This window comes from Antedon bifida, chromosome 7 (genome assembly GCF_963402885.1).
Source record: "Antedon bifida chromosome 7, ecAntBifi1.1, whole genome shotgun sequence".
Taxonomy (NCBI): Eukaryota; Metazoa; Echinodermata; class Crinoidea; order Comatulida; family Antedonidae; genus Antedon; species Antedon bifida.
In genome coordinates, this window is record NC_136232.1 from 24,989,264 (window position 1) to 25,000,606 (window position 11,343).

The following is an 11,343-nucleotide window of genomic DNA, read 5'->3' on the forward strand; positions in this document are numbered from 1 at the left end:
AATAACATAGTATAAAATTGATTCCAAATAACGAAAGACAAGCCATTACCGTATTCAATGTTTCGATCTTTATTTGATCATCATCAGGAATCGATGATTAAATAAAGATTGAAATGTTGGCTATTTGAAGTCAGTTTTATACTACAGTACGTTATTAATACTGTACAGAATAGCAATAGCGATAATATACATTCATTCGTTGGACACACATTCTATACAAGATAAAGAAAAGTGGTTTAAACATAATCCAGAAATTGCGTATGAACATTGTGTAGTAGATCCATTTTAAAATAAACCGGATGGAATCAACTATTCCAATTAATCCTGGAGATTTCCATAACTAGAACATTATAATGTTAACCACCTTCGCCTCAATCTACGATTAAATAAACAATAATCTTGCAATTATGCAAATCAAATTTATCAGGCTAATTAATTCAAATTAATACCATATGTTAATTATTATGGAATTCAACGAAACAGATTAGCATTGAATGATAAGTGAATATCACTGATTTACTTTCAAATCCTATTCAGTATTAATTAATAATTATTTAAATTAGTAAAGTACTGTATTTAAGCTAATTACTATGAAATTCAATACGACGTCACATAATTAAAAATTATCAACCACGATTGTAGTTTGCTTATTATTAATAATGAATAAACATAGCTAATTTCTCAAATTATTCAAATCAAATTAATTATTTGAAATAGTACAGATTAAAACAATATGATAATTTTTTACTATACAGTAGTATGTTGAGAATATTAAGGTGTTTGCAGAGATAGCAATATTAATAATTAGCTATGTTTAATAATGAATAAACATACCGTAGCTAATTTATCAAATTATTAAAATCAAATTAGTTAGTTGAAATAGTACAGATTAAAACAATATGATAATTCATTATAGATAGTCTGTTGAGAATATTAAAGTGTTTGCAGAAAATAGGAAAATTAAAAATTAGCTCTGTTTAATAAGGAATAAACATAGCTAATTTATCAAATCATTCAAATCAAATTAATTTAGTTGAAATAGTACAGATTAAAACAATATGATAATTGACTATAGTCTGTTGAGAATAAGGTGTTTGCAGAAAAAAGCAATATTAATATTTAGCTATGTTTAATAATGAATAAACATAGTTAATTTATCAAATTATTCAAATCAAATTAATTATTTGAAATAGTACAGATTAAAACAATATGATAATTTACTGTAGTCTGTTGAGAATAAAAAGGTGTTTGCAGAAAATAGCAATATTATTAATATACTGCATTACATGCATCAGAATGTAATATACAGTCTACAGCATGCATTTGCAATCTGACTAAGAATGCATAATATTGAATCAAACAAGATTTTGATGCAACCATTCCGATGCATAACAATAGCCGTCATTGTTTCCGCTCGTAGTCTATTTACAGGAAGAGGAAAGTGACACTAGCAATTAATCCAGCACTTTTCAATTTGCAATTACGGCGACTACGACGACGATGCTGTCTGTATCCGAGTGGAAAGTACTCAGCCGGCAAACTAGTAGTATACTGCTCGATGTAGTTGTACTAATAAAAACACCCTTTTTTCTCCTCTTTTTTATATAAACTCACAGACTTAATCATTTTAAAAGGTACTTTTTGTTTTATACAGATTCTTATTTATAAGGTGACCTTGTAGTTAAATTCAGGCCAGGGATATTGACATGACAGACCACCCTCCTGTTATAACTGGTACCAGCTGAGATTAACCCTTTACCACATGAAGTACATAAAAAACAGAAAGACAAAAGGACTTACTGACCGGTTTCTCTGCTCTACCCATTTGTTACGATCACAATAAAAACATTCTCTCTAAATGAAATCCTAATGACATGTGGGAGTCTACTGACATCGCTATCGTTTATTTGTCTTTAACACACGCAAGAATGCAGCCCAGGCTTGACCTTTGACATTTTGAGAGACTGAAAGCATTCAACTGCTTTCTCCTCTCTGAATGGATGAGGATAAAAGAATAGCAGAGAACACAACAATAGGTTATTGATAAAAACGCCTTTTGTTGCTCGGATATCCACACATTTATCAGGCAATTGAACTAACACTCAGAAAAAATACAATACCGACTTACGTCATGACTGGAAATAATTCCATTGTTTCATTGAAAGACCTGGTTTCTCTGGTAATATTTCAATATTTACTAAACAAAGCTTTTTGACAGAGGAAGTAAAAGCTTATTGTTTCAGAGGCCCTGTTATTTCAAGGGGTTTTCAATCTGTGTGGTCCTTGATTACAAAAACCAGGTGAATACATTGCAAAGACAATTAAAGTATGTCATTGACATAATTAAAGGGAAGATAAGAATTAAATGATAGGTTAATTTGGGGCCATCTGTTTTTATCTTCCATAAAGTTGGTTACATTTTTATTTACATGGTTGGATGGATACCAACCAAACCTACTTAAAATTCCAATATACAATTTCTTAAGAACAGCTTCTTTTCACATAACATACAGTACATAATATAATGGTCTACACTATATTTTTTAATCGACATTGGTAGATGTTTTAGTGTTATTATACAACTAAAAAGTAGGACACCTCTACTCAAGACACTCCTTTTAAAGGTGACAGTTTCCAGTGAAGGAGAAATGTTTTAATACTATTAATGTCATTGTCAACCTCTATTCAGGGGACACTTCTAAAGCTCTGTCCACACTATCAAACTCGTTTGACAAAGTGTGATGTTTTCAAATATGGTAGTGATATGCCCAAATATGGTAGTGATATGACATCATTATGTCCATTTATGGGCACATAAAATTTGATGGTGTAGACAGAGCTTAATAGAGGTTCTACTGTATAAAACAATATTGTTGAAATTGGTACTTTTAGAGAGAAAAACAAAAACTGGTTCACATTAGCGAATTTTACCAAAAACATTATTTTAAAATAAAATAGTTATCTGTCAAAGACAATATTAGAATTAGTTTTTGACATTTTCAAATTACCATTCTATTGATTTATTTCTTGGTAGACTAAAGAATATTAAAAAATTCTGTTTCTCATCAACTTAACTCTCCTGTGTTTTGTTGCGTGATTCGATGATGACAATGGCTTTACGAAGTTCACCTAATTTGCAAAATAAATCAGTTTTCCATTTAAACAATACAATAACATGATTACAAGAAACTTAAAATCAGGTTTTGTTTTTGTTATTATAAGTTGTGAATCCAGTATTTTGAAATAGGGGGCCCAATTTATACAAATTACTGAACTTAATCTAAAAATCTTTTTGCATTGTAATTTTCAAAATGTTGCAGGTTCGTACAGTAGACTGATTCCTCATATCTTTGTGTGTATGTTATTTTACATATCTCCCTAGCTAGACTAAAACGTTTAACTTTAAATCTCCTATTTTACATACTGTGGGATGCAGTAACTTATTAAAGTACTGTAAAATCCTAACATTAACTATTTTTTAAATGTTTGCCCTACTTTTTAAACATTTTTCCACCCAAACCTTTTTATTCCTGTACCTGTGTACATCCTTGTACAGAACGTTTTAATGATGTAAACAAATAATTCAAAACATATAAACATCCTGCTGAGCCCAAAATCAAGGTTTAACATGTAACAATCATAACCATTAATATTGTATAGAAATATGTATGTGCACCAGGTGTAGTGATTAGCAATGATTAACCATGGTTCTACAAACAAAGGCTGTTAAAAACACAATATTTGAAGTTACTATAACAGTAGGGCCTACAAATATTTCTATCAGACAAACTGCAAAATATGTCAGACCATTTAGTACAGTTTACATTGCTACTATATTCCTATTCAATATGCTATAATCAATGCCATACAAAAAATATATACCTTAATATAGATTTTGGGATAATCAGACAGAATATTTTAATTTACTGTAAAAAAGACAATAGTAAATATAATATTGTCAAGACATGAGTATGAGGTCATCTTTAAAATCCACTACTGTTTATTTTATTCAAAAACTGAATTGTTTTTAGTATGGTAAATGAATCTTGTAAATGAATCTTGTAAATAAACAAATGTGGTCAAATATGAGGAAGTATGAACAGCTTAATAATAAAGCTAAAACTACAGAACTTTTTCCCTACACTAACTGCTATCTTTTTACTTGGTCAAATCAGGAAAACCCCATGCATACCTCTCTCAGTTAAAATATGGAAATTCCTGTTTGGTAGCCTCTTAGCTTCACATTTAAATCATTTTTTAAAGAAAAATAACAAATCACTCCTTCTATATGCTAGAAATATCAAACTGACATTACCTAGTTGAAAAAAACATCTAAAAAGGTACATACCTTAGTTTAAAAATGTGGTTGGTAGGCTTTCTTCACAGAGTAAATCAACAAACACACTCACTGTTCTACACACGATAGTACACTGTCTCCACACACAGACAGTGAAGGCACTTCACAATAGTAGAAATATGCTAATGAGTTACAACACATAACAATAGGTCATTATTAAAAAACACCAGACACTGTTACATAACAACAGTGTGTATTGTTCCACTGATGGCAGTCTAGCTAAGAAGATAGAGTTCCAAACTGGTTGCTTGTGGCCAGATTCTTGTGTTAGTACTTATCTACACATAATACAAGGAGTGTTGTCATTGGTTAGAACAGCTGGCAGCAGACGGAATCATACAAAGGTATAACTTATTGGAAGATGACAGAAGAGAGTGCTCGCTTATTACTGTCATGCTAATTTACCACAATCTGATTTTAATGGACTGTCCTATACCAGATTTCTCCTTTAATATTTTGAACAAGTAAATGATTAGAATAATGATCTGTTAAAATCTACCATGGTAAATTTAAAAACTGGTATGCTGCCCTCTGCTTAATAATAAACCAGGTATCAGAGGAATTGTTTTGTTTTGTTGCCTAATTTGTAACTTTCTTTACCTCTTTTATAGATTTTAGTTTTTTGTTTAATGATTTTCTGTAGGCCCTACTGCAATCTGTTTATTTGGCCCTGTAGTACCATTGCTACAAAAATGCCATTCTAATAAATAAAATTATTTTATTTCATAAAACATTTCAAAAGTAGAACCTATAAAAAACAGTATAAATTGTAATACTCTCTACCTGTAAAACCAGGAATTAACTTTAGTTAAATAATATTTTTACTAAAACTACTAAAAATCAAGAATAAAATAATCAAAATTTTAAGATAAATAAAAAGATTTTTGAAAAACAAAAGTCTTCTTTATTCTTACAACCAACAGTGCAAGGCACCAATTACAGGCTGATAATAATATATATATATATTTCAGCTGGGTCGGGTTTTAAAATACATGACACCTTTTTACTTGCATGGAATGCTTGATGCCAACAATACTAATGTAACCTAGCCATTGTCTCTTAACAATGTGTTACATAATAATTGACCTTGACAGATATGTGATTCATATTACAATGTTTCAAGAACAATACCATTCAATTGTCTTAATTTGTTTAGTTCAATTCAGCTCATTCTGTTGGACAAATAATAATAATATTGGAAAACGCCAAGAAACTTTACAATGAACAAAAAAAACAACAAAAAATGATACAAATACAGAAAAAAAGAAAACAGCATCATTTTTTTTATGAAGATTATTTTAAACAATATCGGAGAATTGTTTTAATAAACTTTTTGATAAACTCTTAAATAACAGAAAATCCCATCTAGTCCCCACGTTCACCAATATGTTGTTACCATGGCAACACATTTATATTGAATATACAGTACCAGCAATTTTGTTCTATAAATGTAGTTCATTTATGAATATCTATAATAAATTATACTACTTTGGCATTATCTCAGTTTAGGGTTTATTAATAATTATATATGTTAAAAATAGCACAAGTTTGGAAAAGTAAGTAGTACTATCAAATGGTAAAAGATCATAACATAATTTTTTTAATTGATTTACCTTCAGTAAATCTGCCAAATATGCCATAACAAGGCATTAAATAACCTATTATGTTCTTAAAGATGTTATTTTGAAAAACTAATTTAGTCAAAAAACATAATTCAAGTAAATACCCTATCTGTACTTCCTAGCATCAATGAGTCTCCATATTTCATGTTTGTTGATAAAATTTAAAATACTTTTTCATATTTTTGTATCAATGTACTGTCAACATGCAAAACTTTAAGGGGGTCTGGAACACTAGAAAAAATTTCCCAGAAGTCATTTTTCTTTTCTTTTTTCTGCACCGTTCAAAAGGTTTTCAAATCCCATTTGGTAAAATTTAAAATTTAAATGTATTCAATCTCTAAACTGGCAAACATTATTTAAATCATTAAGTTTTAAACGTTTACTTTTTTGTGTAAAAAAATCTTTTTATCAAACCAATGGTATGAATTACGAGATTATTTTCTGGACGGTTTCGTCTATTTACCATCCAATCTCGCAATTGGTTTGATAAAAAGAATTTTTTACACATTGTTAATTACAAACCAGAAACATTTACAATCATGTTTACTTTATTGTTAAACGAAAATAACATACTTTTAAATTGGGTGAGTGATATTCCAGTTGAATTTGAATATTTAAATCATGTTTTATACTAAATTAGTTTTTTCTCTTCCGCAACCTATCCCAATTGTCATGTCATTTTTGTTTTTTCTTTTTAATGCTCTCTCTCTCCCTATTTATCTCTTCTTTCTAAATGTATGTCTCTCTCAAAAATATATTCATCATTTTTAACCTTGCTATAAACTCGATCCCATAAATTGCAATGTTCACTTGCAATTATGTTGTAGTAATGCCTTATGTCTACAAACAATTTATGCTTTTGCCAATAGATTGCTTGACTTTCACAAATAGTATTGTGTTCACTTTGAATTATTGCATTTTGGGAAGTATTTTAAATATCTTGTGATGGATAGTGCCGAAGCCATCCCGCTTTCCGTCTAAGATCGTCAAAGCTAATATATAATGAATGGATTAATCAGAGTTATTTGTTTGTGTAATGATGGCATTTTTAGCATCCATTTTACAACAAATTTCTTCTCATGACAAATCTGTTACAATCAATTTCTTTATTTTAGGGATATGTAAAGATTTTTCTACTGCAGTAACATATAGTTGCTGCAGTAATAATACTTAATAAACAGCTAATGTATAATTAACTATAATTGGTAATTAATATTATTCAAGAATCTCTTAATTTTTAGATCAAAACTATTTGTTTATTCTCCAGAACTGTCAATTTACTTTCGTAATAAAAGTAATATTTATGATTTGTCCACAAACATTTAAAATTACAAATATTACATTTAAGGAGTTTAAAGCATTAAAAACATTCCACAATATTAATAATAACATAAAATAAATGCACTCGTATTAATACATTTTTTACAAAACACAAACTTTATTTAATAAATTTATTCCTTTCCAAAAAGAATGTTAAGTGGTTTTTCTAAATTCTTCGTGCTATTGATAAACAGCATTTTCAAATTTAAATATAAAAATCAATTTTATAATGTCTAGAGTATATTTAGAATTGATAGATAGGAAACTGATATTCCACTATCCATACTACATGAATACATCATAAAAACGGAAACAAACTAACGCACACTAATTGTCAAAACTTGATTCCTCTTAGGATTGTTAGCGACCATGTTAAGAAGTGAAAACTGAAAAATGATGAATTCTAGAGCGTTGTTAGTCGCCATAAATCTTAGCTTTTGGAATTGTCTGCAGAGGTAAAAATTCCTTAGTGAAATCTTATCAAATACAATATCTACAAATTGTAACACATATGCAATATAATTTTCCAACGTTTTATTCTATTTGACGTTCATTTAAAAATAATAGAATGAAATATTCTTTAACGGATGTAAACATTTTAGTCTCTAAAAACAGTTATTTCTCGGTAATATAATATAAAATATGGGTCATATTTTAAAATGTGCTTCAAACATAGAAAACAATTTAGTAAAATAGATAAATCAATATTGAGAATTTAAAATATATTATTGTAAAATATAAAAACCTTTTTTTCCCCATAATGAAACACATCCTGACTGATGTGATTATATTTATTTCTGATAAAAAATCTTCTTTTCTTTAAATTGAAATTTTCCAAGTATAGTATAATTTGATTGTAGACATGGTGACTTAGAATATGACAAGGTTGTCTATTTCCTAGAGGTTTTTATATTCAGTTATTAATCCCTTTTGTTGAAACTTCATGACATCCACAAAAGTATTAACATTTTACATCTATGTCCTAAAATAATTGAAATCTTGGTTTATTTTTTTATTTTTTTATTATTTTTTTTACTTTTAAATTTTTCATTAAAGTTTATCTTCTGCATCTTTTACCTAAAGCAGTGTTTTTTATTTTTTTGTCTTTTCTCTTTGAGTCTTATCTGCTATTATAATATGATTTTTCATTTAACTTTTTTATTCTGCTTCTGTGATCCCAACACTTTTAATTTATCTAAAGCGATGTTGCTTTTTTTTTGTCTTTTCTTTTCTGCTATAATATAATTCAATTTTCAATGTAACTTTTTGCTCCTGTGATCCTGACACTTTTACCTAAAGCAGTGTTGATTTTTTTTATGTTTGTCTTCTCTTTTGCTATAATAATTCAATTTTCAATGTAACTTTTTGCTCCTGTGATCCCGACACTTTTACCTAAAGCAGTGTTGATTTTTTTCATATTTGTCTTCTCTTTTGCTATAATAATTCAATTTTCAATGTAACTTTTTGCTCCTGTGATCCCGACACTTTTACCTAAAGCAGTGTTGATTTTTTTTATGTTTGTCTTCTCTTTTGCTATAATAATTCAATTTTCAATGTAACTTTTTGCTCCTGTGATCCCGACACTTTTACCTAAAGCAGTGTTGATTTTTTTTATGTTTGTCTTCTCTTTTGCTATAATAATTTAATTTTTAATGTAACTTTTTGCTCCTGTGATCCCGACACTTTTACCTAAAGCAGTGTTGATTTTTGTTCATATTTGTCTTCTCTTTTGCTATAATAATTTAATTTTTCATTTAACTTTTTGCTTCTGTGATCCCGACACTTTTACCTAAAGCAGTGTTGATTTTTTTCATATTTGTCTTCTCTTTTGCTATAATAATTCAATTTTCAATGTAACTTTTTGCTCCTGTGATCCCGACACTTTTACCTAAAGCAGTGTTGATTTTTTTCATATTTGTCTTCTCTTTTGCTATAATAATTTAATTTTTCATTTAACTTTTTGCTTCTGTGATCCCGACACTTTTACCTAAAGCAGTGTTGATTTTTTTTCATATTTGTCTTCTCTTTTGCTATAATAATTTAATTTTTCATTTAACTTTTTGCTCCTGTGATCCCGACACTTTTACCTAAAGCAGTGTTGATTTTTGTTCATATTTGTCTTCTCTTTTGCTATAATAATTTAACTTTTCATTTAACTTTTTGCCTCTTGTGATCCTGTCATTTTAGCTACATCATTTGTTTTTCTAATAAATTGCCTTAAACTGTTATATTTCTGAATCAAATACATACAGTAGTTCAACAGGTGATCTGCCAGTTCTGTTATTCTATTCTTAATAAAACATACTGTGTATTAGTAATATTGGAAAGATACCAGCTCTTAGAGGAGAAAGGGCCAGAATTGGTTTATCCAGGTAAGGTAGGCACAAAATAGTATTGTTGCATCTTTTCACATAAAATAAATGCGGAAAAAGGTGCTTTATGTCCAGGACCGTAAGTTTAGTATATTTCTAAATCAAACATCAAATACATAATTTAGGTGTCCATTTGATCCGTCAGTTCTGTCATTCTCCTAATAAAACATACTGTGTATTACGAAAGGTAAGAAAGGGCTAACATTGTTCTATCCAGGTAAGGTAGGCACAAAATAGTTATTGTTACAACGCGTCTTTTCACATAAAATAAATGCAGAAAAAGGCGTTTTATGTCAAGAACCGTTAGTTTAATAATAGGCATGTCATCAATGCAATATTATTATATAATATTAATTTAGTTATATTGTTTTAAAGAGACCCAGTTGTATAATGCTTAAGGAGACTCCAATGATTATCTTTTCCAGACAAAAGTATTCTAATTAAATGTACAATAATGAAATAATGTAAAAGTAGTCTACAAATTATAAATAATAATTTAATCTAATATTTTTTAAGTTTTCAATATGATTTAATTTTAAAATTTTAATGCATTTTCAATCACTACTAATATTTTAATTTTTTTCAGAAAACTGTATAATCCCAATGCCTGTCAACCAATCGCTTTACAATTTAAAATAAAAACATATTTTTTTTTTTTGGGGATAAATTTTAAATAAAGTCTCCATAGTTTCCTCATAGTTGGGGTGAACAACTTTCAAAGTTCATTAAATTCATATTTTTATAATGATAATGTAATGATATAATACTATAGAGACAACAGTTAGGGCACATCCATTTAATTGTCAAAGGTCAAACACATTAGCTTTAATAGTTTAAAGCGACATACACACAACTGACACAGTTGCAAAACTCACAATAAGGCCTTACTCTCAATTGCCAGTCGGCCCCTAATGTGTACCCTATTTAAAGCTCTGTCTACACTATCAAACTTTATGTGACAAAAAAATGTGATGAGCTCATATGATGCTGTGTCATATCACTATTATATTTAAGCATTATAACTACCATTATAACTATGTTTGGGCACTTTTTGTTGTCAAACTAGTTTGATAGTGTAGACAGAGCTTAAGTTATAAATATTATTTTTCAGAATGACAATGCCTTGGCTCTACCCTGTAATAGCATTGTTTGCTTTTCTGGAAACAAGTAAACAATCAAGTAAACAAACAAGTAAACAATCAAGTAAACAAACAAGTAAACAAACAAGTAAACAAACAAGTAAACAATCCCTAACTAAACTTCTTTTTTCTAAAGCTTTTTCTACAGTGTCAAACTTTATATGCCAGAAAAATGCCCATGGACATGATGATGTCATATCACTACCATGGGAACATCAACATTTTTTTGTAAAACTAGTTTGATAGTGTAGACCAGAGCTTATTCTAGCAACAGCGTATTTGTTGCGTAATGGTGCTCATTACCCTTGTTTACGCGCTTTTAGCTCCAATGTGAATTACCGACACTGACCGCTTTCATTAGCTATGATGCCAATTCTCCTCGACCTCTTAAACGTAATAATGTTGTTTACCTTATCCCTTAATGTATATGTCCATACACATAGACACCTGTATTCGTCAAAATTATGAAAATTACTTATAAACTCATAAATATAAATTTAGTTACTCATTAGTTTAGGTATTGCCAAAGGGTT

General features: G+C 28.9%; 1 protein-coding gene across 2 annotated transcripts in view; it reads right to left on the bottom strand.

The window, feature by feature from the left end:
* LOC144848764 (transcription factor SOX-5-like) overlaps positions 1-2,403 on the bottom strand; it is a 63,052-nt gene extending 60,649 nt beyond the window's left edge. The window contains exon 1 of one of the 2 annotated variants that reach the window (XM_078705676.1): positions 1,805-2,403. The gene's annotated coding sequence lies outside the window, so the exon portion shown is untranslated. Of the gene's footprint in view, positions 1-1,800 lie in introns of both variants that reach the window. The other variant, XM_078705675.1, reaches the window with a different exon arrangement.
* Positions 2,404-11,343: the final 8,940 nt, after the last annotated feature.